Source organism: Pangasianodon hypophthalmus, chromosome 13 (assembly GCF_027358585.1).
Source record: "Pangasianodon hypophthalmus isolate fPanHyp1 chromosome 13, fPanHyp1.pri, whole genome shotgun sequence".
Taxonomy (NCBI): domain Eukaryota; kingdom Metazoa; phylum Chordata; class Actinopteri; order Siluriformes; family Pangasiidae; genus Pangasianodon; species Pangasianodon hypophthalmus.
Genome location: NC_069722.1, coordinates 24,442,511 through 24,455,010, shown reverse-complemented (window position 1 = coordinate 24,455,010; position 12,500 = coordinate 24,442,511). Strand labels below are relative to the sequence as shown.

At 40.9% G+C, this 12,500-nt stretch overlaps 1 protein-coding gene across 1 annotated transcript in view; it reads left to right on the top strand.

Moving 5' to 3' along the window:
* grin2aa (glutamate receptor, ionotropic, N-methyl D-aspartate 2A, a) overlaps positions 1–12,500 on the top strand; it is a 124,166-nt gene that overhangs the window by 24,760 nt on the left and 86,906 nt on the right. The gene's annotated exons all lie outside the window — the stretch shown is intronic.

The following is a 12,500-nucleotide window of genomic DNA, read 5'->3' as shown; positions in this document are numbered from 1 at the left end:
TCACGTTGTCTTTCTTCAGAGTTAATCATAATTTCTGTCTTTATTTCATTCTCTCTTCATTTCTTCTTTACTTTGTGTTTAATTTTCATTTTAATCTTTCTTTCTTTCTCTTTTTATTTCCATTTTAATCTTTCTTTCTTTCTATTTCCATTATTTGTGTTTGTTTGTTTGTTTCTTTCTTTCTTTCTTTTGTATCCTAATTTTTGTCTTTTTTCCTTTTCTTTTTCATTTCTTCATCACTTTTTCTTTTATATTTTAATTTTTCTTTCTTTCTTTCTTTCTTTCTTCTTATTATATATTTCTATCCCTTTCTTTTCCTTTCTGTTTTTCCTCTGTGTCTCATTCTGTCTCTCTTTTCTGATAATCAAATCATGTGATGGCTTCAGGACCATGTCAGAGGAGTAGAAACGATGGACATGGCAACCTAGCGACAGTCTTATAGCAATATTCAAGAACTGTTTACTTCACCATCACCACGTCATTCTGCTGAGGCTGTAAATTATTTTTGCGTGACGAATGAAAGACGCGCGTTTCAGCCAGCCGAGCGTTCGATATACGTCAGGAGGAATGTGGGCGGAGCCTCTGCACATGAACAAATCCTCGGCTGTAGAAATGTGACGCAGCTACACATGAGTTTGAGTGGAGTTAAAAGAAAACGCTCCCAGCTCCAGTCCTGGAGGTAAAACACCTGACTGAACTCATGAGGTAATTATCAGAGCCGTCTTGGGCCAAACTGGATGTAGAGTCAGAAAAAAAGTGAACGTGTGCAGTGGATCCCTGGAGGAACAGAGTAACTGAAATCAGATAAAAAACAGCTTTTGCCATTTACTGGGAACGTTTATGATCTAGAGTAGGTGTTTGTCTTGGAGGGGGAGTATGGAGGGGAATCATCCATCCATCTATCTTACTTCTTCATTCATCCATCCATCCATCCCAAACTATCCTTTCTTGAGGAGTGTATAACCATTCATTCATCTATTCTTCTGAAGAAAAACATAAAAAACCTTCCATCCATCCATCCGTCTAATGCCTCCATCCATTTACCCATCCATCCATTCATTTTTAAGAAACATCCATCAATAAATCCAGTCATCCATCTGTTCTTGAGAACCATCCATCCATTTACCCATCTACCCATTCATTTTTAAGAAACATCCATCAATAAATCCAGTCATTCATCCATCCACCCATCCATCCATCCATTCATCTATCCATTCATCAATCCATCTATCCATCCATTCATTTAAGAAACATCCATCAGCCCAGACATCCCCCCATCCATCCATCCATCCATTCATCCACTGACCAATCCATCCATTCTTGAGAAATGTCCATCCATTCATTTTTAAGAAACATCCATCAATCAATCCACTCATCCATCCGTTCTTGAGAACCTTTCATCCATCCATCCATCCATTCTTGGGAAATGTACAGTATATCCATTCATTTATCCATTCTTGAGAACCTTCCATCAATTTTTAAGAACATCTATCCATCCATTCATCTGCTCTTGCATCCATTCTTAAAAAAATATCCATCCATCCATCAATCTTACTGTCGAATCTGAACTAACAGAGCTAACAATGTCCATTAATAAGGCAAATTAGCATGACACCAGTGTGATGATCCACATGAAACTCATATGATCTCTCAGCCACAGCGACACACACTCCTGCGTCACATATCTCGCAGAGCTTCAGGTGGCTCGGTTAGCCAGGCAATTTGCTCTTATCTGCTGGAGTCGTGTGCTGTGACAGAAGCTTTTAGCTCAGACGTCAGGCTGCAGACATTTCAGCTCAGAGCTTCTGCCCTCAGAATCACCTGAGGAAAGATAAAACACACCAGGAGCCTTTCAAAGTCGTTATCGTTCCTCACCACAGCATGGGTTTTGGTGCGAATCCCAGGAATCCCTCACTCTTCAAGTCACCACCTCCTCTATTCTCAACATTTGCCTCTACTCGCTTTACTTCGACAACAATTTCCAAAAAAATAGTCGCTGTTTTGTTCTGTGGAAGTTGAATGAAAGACTGATGAAGACAAAAAACTGAAATGACAGGAACCTGAGCTGAGGAGATCTAATCAACACAAGATACTTCATTTTGCATACAGGTGCATTTTCCTTTCTGTAAGATGGACTTTAATATCGCTAACTGTGCGTTGGATTGAGAGGAAATAAGTCTTTATATTAGATATTTATTCTCTATTATTATAGTATATTATAATTATTATTACTATACTGTATATGTAGGTCCTTAAAGATAATGTCGACGTGAAAATCCATCCATCTAAACATCCATCTATCCCTGCCATTCCAACCAATTTATTATTTATGAAATCTACCCATCCATCCATCTGTTCTTGAGAAGTGTCTGTCCATCCATCCATTGAAAAATCTCTCAGCCATTGTACTCCTATCCATCCATTCATCCATCCATCCATCCATTCTTGAAAAATGTCTATCTATCTAATCATCTATCCATCTAAACATCATCCATTTAGCCGTCCATCTATTCTTGAAAAATATCCATCCACCCATCCATCCATCTAACCCTTTCATCCCAACCCATCCATTCTGGAGAAAAGTCTGTCTATCCATTTATCTATCTACCCAACCATTACCCATGTAGCCATCCATTCATTCTTCAGAAGCATCCATCCATCCATCCATCCATCCATGCATCCCAATCATCCATTCTTGAGACACACATATCTTTCCATTAATATATCCAACCTTCATCCACATAGCCATTCATCCAGCTGTTTATGAGAAGTATCCATCCATCCATCCATCCATCCATCAAAAAACAACTATTCATCTCTCCAACCATTGTAGTTCTTTCCATTCATCTATCCACCCAGCCATCAACCATGTATCCATCCATCCATCCATCCATCCCAACCCTTCTATCTCAACCCATCAATTCTTGAGAAATGTCTATCTATCCATTCATTTATACATCCAAACGTCCATCCATCCATCCATTGAAAAAAGTCTATCCAACCCTCGTAGTCCTGAGTGAATCCTTATGCTTCCTGATATCCAGCATCCATCCTTATTCTTTCGTGCTAATGCTAACAGTGCAGTCATACAGACGTTGGTGTGGATTAGCCTCATGTTTGCCTCCATGTGTAAATCGATACATAAATAACCTCCATGCACTTAAACTCCTGTGTCTGAGCTTCACTTCACACATTCTCTATTTTTACACTCCTCTTTTTACTGTACAGTGCTCGTTTTTTTAGGCCCCATCCCTTGCCACTGTCTCTCATCTGATAATGAACCGGGCCACGTCTCTATTCCTCTCCTTTTAAAGTAATTATAAGTCTTCCACTTTTAAATTATGGCATCAATCTCGTTCTGTCTTGCGGTCCTGTGAAAGATGACTAGATAAAAAAGGGGGAGGAAAATGGAAGTGTATTTTGTGTAATCTATAATCTACCGATGTGGCAAGGCTTCGTTTCTGCAGAAATGTGGGCAGATTTTTTTTTGAATTACGCTCTGCTACTCACACCACGGTTTAGCTGACTTGCACTCTCTCATGAATGAGAAGGGAAGTGCGTAAACTTGAGATTGGAAATAGCTGATGTGGCTCTGCGATCTCGAAATCTCGTTCTGCTGTGGAGAGAGAGATGTTCACTGGTGTCTCTGACTCATGCACTGCAACGTGGAGGTTATTTATTCAACATGGTTTCGGCTGCAGCATAGCAGTTTGTGATGAAGCACTGGATAAAAAAATCTACCTGTCTATCTGTAGGTCTATTCATCCATCCCTACATTCCTTCATTCATTCTTCCACTCAATTCATCCGAACATCTTCCATCTGTCTGCTAATGATTCATCTTCATCATCCATCTACTACAGCTTACATGGGTGGATCGATGGATGGATGGATGTTTCTGAAGAATGGATTGATGAACTTAATTGGTGTGTCCCAAGAATAGAGGGATGGATAGTTGGAATGAACGGATGGATCATTGTAAGGTGTAGCAGATGAATGAATAAGATGAATTAATAGCAAACAAATAGAGAATACATAGACAAAATGAGTGGATAGAGGGATGGATGAATGGATGAAGATATGGATGGATGGATGATTATAAATTGTAGTAGATGGATGGATGGATGGATGAATGAGATGAAACAATAGCAGAATGATGGAGGATGCGTGGATAAACTGAGTGGGAGAATGGATAGATGGATGGATAGAAAGACAGATGGATGGATGGGTGGAAGAATGGAATATTGTAAGCTGTAGGAGATGGATGAATACAGACAGGGGGATGCTTGGATGAAATGAGATAGTTGATGATTGGATAGTTACGTTGATGGATGAATGGATGGATGAATAGTTAAATTGATAAGTGGGTTGATGGATGGACTGTTCAATTAATGGATGGATGAAAAATTAAATTACTAGTTAGGTGGATGGGTGGATGGATGGATGGGTGAAGAGATGGATGGATAGACAGATTTATTTCTCAAGAATAGATGGATGAAAGTTTCTCATGAATGAATGGATTGATTTTTTCAAGAAACCGTTATAAAAAGCGGTTCTTCAAGAGTTCCTTAGGGGTTCATGGGATAATTAAAGGTTCTTAGTGTCCTAACAGTGTTTTACTGAGAACTCTTTCTGAAGGGAAAACACTGTTGTAGAGTTTTACTTAAATAATTTAAGGGTTTCCTCCGAGGGACAGCTGAAGAGCCTGAGAGAGTGTTTAATGGATGGATGACAGGATGGATGGATAGATGGACAGATGAATGATGCTTTTCGAGACTTATTGAATGGTTAAATGCTTTTGGATGTTGTGTGGATGTTGCTTAAGATATTCTGAGGAGATCTTTTTTTCGGCTTTGTTGAAGTCTTTTCAGCAAAACGTTCGACCTACAGAAGGATTGAATCCGTCATGTTCAAATTTCAATATTTTTACATTTTCACAAGAAAGAGTGATCCATGTATTTGGATTTTTGATATGAATGACATTACAGGAAAAACCGACCGCTAGCCCCTTAACGTTTTATTACTGGCACCATCAGATTCTTACAAACATGCAATCATGAGATCGCGTTGGTGTACACACACACACGCACACACACACACACATACAGCGCTGAGTCTTTATTGGAAAAGGAGTGGGCAGTGTTTCTCCTCGTGTCGGATGTTATATCTGTTTGGTAGTGACGGAGGAGGAGAGAGTAAATTACCTAATAACCGTGAGCTCAGAGGGACTCTGACATTTCTTTCTCTCCAGCTCATTTTGAAAGTGGACAGGAGAGAATAATTGCAGCCTGGGCTGCATTAAGGCTAATGGTAATACTTCACCTGGCACCTCTGGATGAGCCACGACTCACTGTGTGTGTGTGTGTGTGTGTGTGTGTGTGTGTGAGATTTAATGACTAAAGCAATGTTCATATGAGGTATTGTGTGGAATTTAATAATAATAATAACACTCCTTATTATTATTTCAGATTAAAGAGGTGCTCGGCATTTAGTCTAACTCAGGCAAGGATTGAATTATCTCTGATTCGACATTTAAAGCTCCGAGACTCATTTTTCCTCCAGCACTCTGCCCTCCGTTTTTATTTATTTATTTATTCTTTTGCTTGCCAACTAAACTGCAACCTGACTGAAGTGGTGATGAAAAAGCAGCTGATATCACTTTATGCAAATTTAAAAATATGTCTACGTTCTGGATGAATGAATGTATTGATAGTTAAATGGATGGATGGAATATTTTAAACTGTAGTAGATGGATGAATAAGATGAATCATTAACATATAGGATACGTGGTGAAATGAAAGGGAGAATGAATGAATGTATGAATGAAGAATGGATAAATCGCTAGATGGATGGATGGACGGATGGATGGATAGTTGGGTGTATGGATTGATGAAGGAATGAATTTATAGATGGATATATGATCAATGGATGGATGGATGGATGCATTATTCTAAGCTGTAGTAGATTAACATTAACAGACAGCTAGACGGAGGATGCTTGGATGAAATGAGTGGTAGAATGAATAAAAGGATGGATGGATGGATGGATGGCTAGAGAAATGAATAGGATGAATCATTAACAGACAGATGGAAGAAGCTTGGATGAAATGAGTGTGAGAATGAACAAAAGTATGAATGAAGGATGGATGAATGAATAAATAAATATATGGATGGATGGATGGAAGGATGGAGAGATGAATGAATAAGATGAATCATTAACAGACAGATTCTTAGATAAAATGAGTAGGAGAATGAATGTATAGATGAAGGATGGATGAATTGATGGATGGATGAATGGCTAGATGAAGCAGTGAACAAATGGATGAAAAAGCAGACAGATGGAGGATGCTTGGATGAAATGTTCGAGAGAATGAACGAACGTATGAAAGAAGGTTGGATGAATTGCTGGATGGATGGATGGATGGATCAAGGAATGAAACCTCCATCCCAGAGAAGCATCTATCCATCATAGCCCTCTAGCTGCTATGGCAACATGCATCCAGCGTGTAAGGCTAATATTAATAAAGTAAGGCTATCTGTAAATAAAACCTCAGTAGTGACGGGTTAGCATCATGAAACTAGATCACGCTAACTGGCACGCGATCTGTTACCCATAATGCTTCACATCACGGCATGGCGTCAGTTTTTAATAAGCTGTGTTACTATACTTTGACTTATTCCCATATCTGCATAACATCTGTCACTAAACACACCATATGATGAACAGATTGTGATAAATACCACTCTTTTTTAAAAACAGAAGCTCTTCTTCCTCTCAGCGGTTTTATCAGCAGACACACGGAACCTTTTCCAGCATAAAAACCGTAAATGTTTAAAGGCGCACTTAACACCCGCTGGTACATGTATAATTGATCTTTTCCTGTTGTTTAGCTCTCACGCGTTGGTGTTCACTGACGGAACGTGATGAAAGGCAGCAGTTTTTCCTCCTGCCGCTGGTTTGGAGCGAGTTGTGAGCCGAGCAGCGGCAGACACAGTTTTTCAGGATTAGCACTAAGCCACCTGTAGGTGACGACAGCAATGACGTCACACGTCATGCGGCGATAATGACGCACTCAGAGAACAAAATTACAGCCGGGGAGGGAATTTATACCCCATTTACAGTATGGTGAGAAAAAGAGCTGGGTGTTAAAACAGACACTACAGAAAAAAGCTCTTTAAACCCCACAGTCCAAAAAGTTTGTTTTAATTGTAATGGCTGATGTGGTTTGTTACTTCCTGTCTGGTGGTGTTTACAGAATAGGATTGTAACTTTTGGGGTTTAGAGATTGATGTTTTGGTTAGGGAACAGTGTTTAGAGGATAGTGTTTAGAGGATAGTGTTTAGAGGATAGTGTGTAGAGGATAGAGTTTAGAGAGTGGTGTTTAGAGGATAGTGTTTAGAGGATAGAGTTTAGAGAGTGGTGTTTAGAGGATAGTGTTTAGAGGATAGTGTTTAGAGAGTGAGGTTTAGAGGATAGTGTTTAGAGCATGAGGTTTAGAGAGTGGTGTTTAGAGCATGAGGTTTAGAGAGTGGTGTTTAGAGGATAGTGTTTAGAGAGTGGTGTTTAGAGGATAGTGTTTAGAGAGTGAGGTTTAGAGGATAGTGTTTAGAGCATGAGGTTTAGAGAGTGGTGTTTAGAGGATAGTGTTTAGAGAGTGAGGTTTAGAGGATAGTGTTTAGAGCATGAGGTTTAGAGAGTGGTGTTTAGAGGATAGTGTTTAGATAGTGGTGTTTACAGGACAGTGTTCAGTAACTAAATATTTAGAGACATGGTGTGGTATTTAGAGACACTGGTGTGGTGTTGTATAAGCCTGTTTCAGTGGTGTTTGTTGTTCCTGGATGCTTGGGTTTTCTGTTGGACATTTCAGAGCTACAAACCCCTGAGGAGTTACTGACCTGACTTCAAATTTCCTCGAGAAGGAGAACGAACAGGAAGTTACGCAGTGGCCTACATTCCATCTGTAACGTTCCAGCCATGTCCTGTAATTCAACCTGACTGTGAACACAGCATCATGTTCACACACACACACACGCACACACACGCTGTCTCCGAGCTACAGATCAATTACAGTAAAATCAAATCCCTTCAAGATCTTCTAAGTACGGAGCTCAGAGGAGGCCAGAGGGGACGTCAGCGGCCGATTTGTCATTTTACAGAAGATCAATGTGAGATCAAGAGCTAATTTATTCATCAACAACAAATCCTTCATCAGCAGCTTCGGGATTTAAATCCAGCCTCAGTCAGCAATCTGAGGAGCGAACTGTGGATAACATAACATCAACAATCCTGTAATCACTCACTCAGGGGTGGCATCCTTTCTTTCTTTCTGTCTTTCTCTCTTACTTTCTTTCTTTCTTTCTTTTTTCTTTCTTTCTTACTTACGTCACCCGTGCCATAATCACTCACTCAGGGGTCCAGTGACTGCTTTATGAGAGAGAGAGTGTGTGTGTGTGTGTTTGGATCCGTGTTGGTATACATATGGGTCTGAATGCATGCATGCAGTTTTGTGTTTGTGTGTGTGTGTGTGTGTGTGTGTGTGTGTGTGTGTGTGTGAAGTCTAGTGGGAGAGCTGTTAAAGAGCAGACACTTCACAGTGTGCTGACAGCAGGGGTGTGAGTGACGGTGAGATAGAAACGCTGATAGAGAGAGAGAGAGAGAGAGAGAGTTTTTCTCTGTGTCTCACATTTCTTTCAAATTTGCTTTATCTTTCTCTTTCCTCCCTTTTTTCTGTCTTTTTTCTCTTATTATTTATTTCTAAATTTCTTGTGTTTCCCACTCTTTCTTTCTTTCTTTCTTTCTTCACTTTGTTTATACTCTGAGCATTGTTTAAAAAGTGTGTGTGTATGTGTTTGTGTGTTTGTGTGTATGTAAATGTATGTATATGTATACGTGTGTGTACGTTCGCGTGCGTGTGTGTCTGTGCGTGTGTGTGTGTGGATGTGTGTGTGTGCGTGTGTGTCTGTGCGTGTGTGTGTGTTCGTGTGCGTGTGTGTGTGTTGGGGGGGGGTTTACGGTGTGACTAGTGACAGATGAACAGATGAGGTGTTTAATGGCCGCCTAATGAAGCTTTCAGCTGTGTGTGAATTTATTAAGCGTGATTTACAGCACACACACCTGAGCAGTCCATCATTAACCTCCCACTGAAACTACGAGTGAGGTCAAAGGTCATGGTCATGTGACACATCAGTCTGGGGAAGTGGACTGCAGGACAATAGGTTCATACACAGCGATCAATAGCTTTATGCTGCTTTAGCCTTATGTTAATGCTAATGACGAGAAGTGGTGGAGGCAAATTAGTGATGCAGCAGGAATGGAGGGAAAAGGTGGAGCGAGTTTCTATACGGTTGGCTATCTGTGTGTGTGTGTGTGTGTGTGTGTGTGTAGAGGTGGGCGTGATGAGCAGTCCTCTGCTGCGGCCATGACAGCGAGCGTGATGGGGAGAAGATTGGAGTTTGCCGAGCGACTCTGCATCATTAGGGAGTCAGCACTTTCAGGAGACGAGCGACGTTCAGAATCCCATTAGTGTGTGTGTGTGTGTGTGTGCGTGCAGGGATTAGAGCCGCTCTAGAACCCTGCGGCCTCGACTCGGGCGCCTGCAGTGACGTGAGATCAGATAGACGGAGGGAGAGTTTGTGCTGCAGTGGTGCTAGTTTCCTTCTGCTACAACGATTAGCTAAGATAAAGAGAATAACGCAGGTGCTGTTAGCAACAACGTCTCGATATAATTTCTTGAAAAATCGGTTGATTTGAGGGGGAAGTTGCACACAATGATCAGTTTTGTACATGTTCTTGGTACACCAGAACATCTTTTAAAAATTATTATTATTAATAAAATCATATCCAGTTATTTTAGCTAGCTAGATACCTAGCTTGTTTACATTTTACTCGCTAATAACACTAGACACCAGAGTTTAAATATTAGAATTAAATTACAATTAAATTCAGAGAGTGCTAAAAGTTATGTTGATATTTACATGAGGAAAGTTTCTCGTATTCAGAGTCGGGTTACGCAGCTACTCGAGTCGATTTTCTAGATGCAATGTTCAGATTATTAAAATCACCTGTGTGTAGTTCACGCCTCTGAAGTTGACGGAATTTTCTTGCGTAGAAGCGTCAGAGACGGGTTTTTCAACACAAACACTCACCTTTACAGTTTCAAAAAGCTTTACATTTTCTTGTTCTGTTGGCGGATACACTTCAGCGAGGTAGCATGCAAGATGTTTGCTCACTTCCTCTAGACAAAACGCGCCACGCCGGCATTGCGGAAGTTCAGTTCAGTGTGAAATTGATTGACGAAAACCGCTAGCTGCAGACAGAAATCTCACATCATAAAAGATTCTGTGGTCGTGAGTTGAGATCGGCGGTCTCGCAAAGGCACAATGTGACGTGATTTCTGTCATTGTGTGAAATTTCTGATTAGAATCTCAGAGTGTGAGCTGCTCTACGACACGCGTCTAAAACCCACCAATAGGAGGACGACACAAAGACACGCTAGCTGCTAAACTGAGCCGTGAGTTGCAAACCGAGCCAAAGGACAGAACCGTAGTGCTGCTGTGTGTTCTGGTGTTTTTTGAACCAACAAAACAAACATAAAGAGAAAATAAACACTGAATGCGACACATAAGACATCTTCTAGGATTATTTAGCGCCGGATCTGAGTTTTCTGTGTTTGGGTGATTTTTATGTTGTATTTCTGACCAATGAATGAAAGAGTTTTATGAGGACCTTTTAGACTTTTTTTTTTGTAGCTTTTTTGATAGACATTTACCACTACTGTAATTAATGCTGAAATGTTTTTACATTTCCTTTTTTTTTATGTAGCTATTTTGTCATTGTTCCAATTTGTGTGACACCTTGACAAATTTTTTAAAAACTATTGTTATTTTAAATTATTATTTTTCTTTTATATTTATTTTTTTATGTTGCAGCATGTGCAAACTAAGTATTTCAATGTACAAAAAAATTGTACCAAAAATATAACTTTTTAGCACCCTAAAATAAATAAACAATAAAACTAGCAATAAGAAAATGACTAAAAATACGACTCAAACTCATCCTCATCATCATCCTCATCATCATCATCATCATCATCATCATCATCACAAGACTAAATCCACTGGGATGTGATTTAAATCCGCTGGGATACTAAAATGGACACTGGTTCTGTTAGAGAATTTGTTTATTTAATGTTTTTTCTGTTCCGTTGTCCTGCACGTTTACGTTCGGATGTTTTCTCGTTGTGTGATCCTGCGCCTCCTCGCTTCCTCATGTCTCGAGGTTCGTGGTCGGTCGAGCTGCTCGTTAATGTGCGATTGTAACCTCAGTGATCTGTTTATCGGAGGTTGATGCACGTGCGAGTGACTGATGATGCTCCAAAATGAAACGGCCTCCAGCTGTTGCTTTCTCCAGCCATTATCATCACAGCTGGATCAGAACCCCTCCTCCTCCTTCTCCATCTTCTTCTTCTCTCCTCCTCCTCCTCGTCCATCTTCTTCTTCTCTCCTCCTCTTCCTCCTCCTCCATCTCCTCCTCCTCCTCCTCCATCTTCTTCTTTTCTCCTCCTCCACCTCCACTTTCTCCTTCTCCATCTTCTTATTCTCTCCTCCTCCTCCTCCATCTTCTTCTTCTCTCCTCCTCCTCCTCCTCCATCTTCTTCTTTTCTCCTCCTCCATCTCCTCCTCCTCCTTCTCCATCTTCTTCTTTTCTCCTCCTGCTCCATCTTCTTCTTTTCTCCTCCTGCTCCATCTTCTTCTTCTCTCCTCCTCCTCCTCCTCCATCTCCTCCTCCTCCTCCTCCTCCTCCATCTTCTTCTTTTCTCCTCCTCCACCTCCACCTCCTCCTTCTCCTCCTCCATCTTCTTCTTCTCTCCTCCTCCTCCTCCATCTTCTTCTTTTCTCCTCCTCCTCCTCCATCTCCTCCTCCTCCTTCTCCATCTTCTTATTCTCTCCTCCTGCTCCATCTTCTTCTTCTCTCCTCCTCCACCTCCTCCTCCTCCATCTTCTTCTTCTCTCCTCCTTCTCCTCCTCCTCCTTCACCTCTTCTTCTCTCCTCCTTCTCCTCCTTCACTTCTTCTTTTCTCCTCCTCCTTCTCCATCTTTTTCTTCTCTCCTCATCCTCCTCCATCTTCTTTTCGTGCTCCGTTTCGTTCTGATCACCACTGAAAATCCCTCTTGCTGACTCCAGTGATACCTATTATTTACCTCACACACCACTGCGCTGGCATTTAGAGCTCCGCCTCCGCCTCTGACTCCGCCTCCTCACCTGTACTCACTAATGCACAAATCTCATTACATCGCTGTAAACACGCTGGAGAATTCTTTGACACCTCAGCAAGCTAAAGTGCCTCTTTTACCTTTTGGCGTTATTTGATGTTGTTGTCAGACACGATGATCAAATAAATTTCCGGAAGGCGCTCTGGTGTTGCGTTGTGTTGTTTTTTTGTCTTGTATCGTCTCGTTTCGTCTCGTCTCTTCAGCCTGGCAAACTCCGCAGGCTTTGATG